Raw genomic sequence first — 241 nt, 5'->3', positions numbered from 1 at the left:
CTACAGTTTAACTAAAGATCCTTCCACCCGGGACATAATAGGGTGCTACTTCTATTCTGTAAGACTGGCTTTTATTTTGTGTATGAGATCACTACTTTCAATAATAGGCCTGTGAGTAGACTTGACATGCCTTACCAGTACTTTCTGTGATTCATCTACAGGAAATTTGGGGGTGGTGAAGTTGCAGGACCGAGCTGGGCACCTTACCTTGACTGACTGTTCCACATCCAACATGTCTTTG

This window comes from Frankliniella occidentalis, unplaced genomic scaffold (assembly GCF_000697945.3).
Source record: "Frankliniella occidentalis isolate FOCC.00 unplaced genomic scaffold, Focc_3.1 Scaffold242, whole genome shotgun sequence".
In the NCBI taxonomy this organism is placed as follows: Eukaryota; Metazoa; Arthropoda; class Insecta; order Thysanoptera; family Thripidae; genus Frankliniella; species Frankliniella occidentalis.
Note: the sequence above shows the minus strand (reverse complement) of the source record.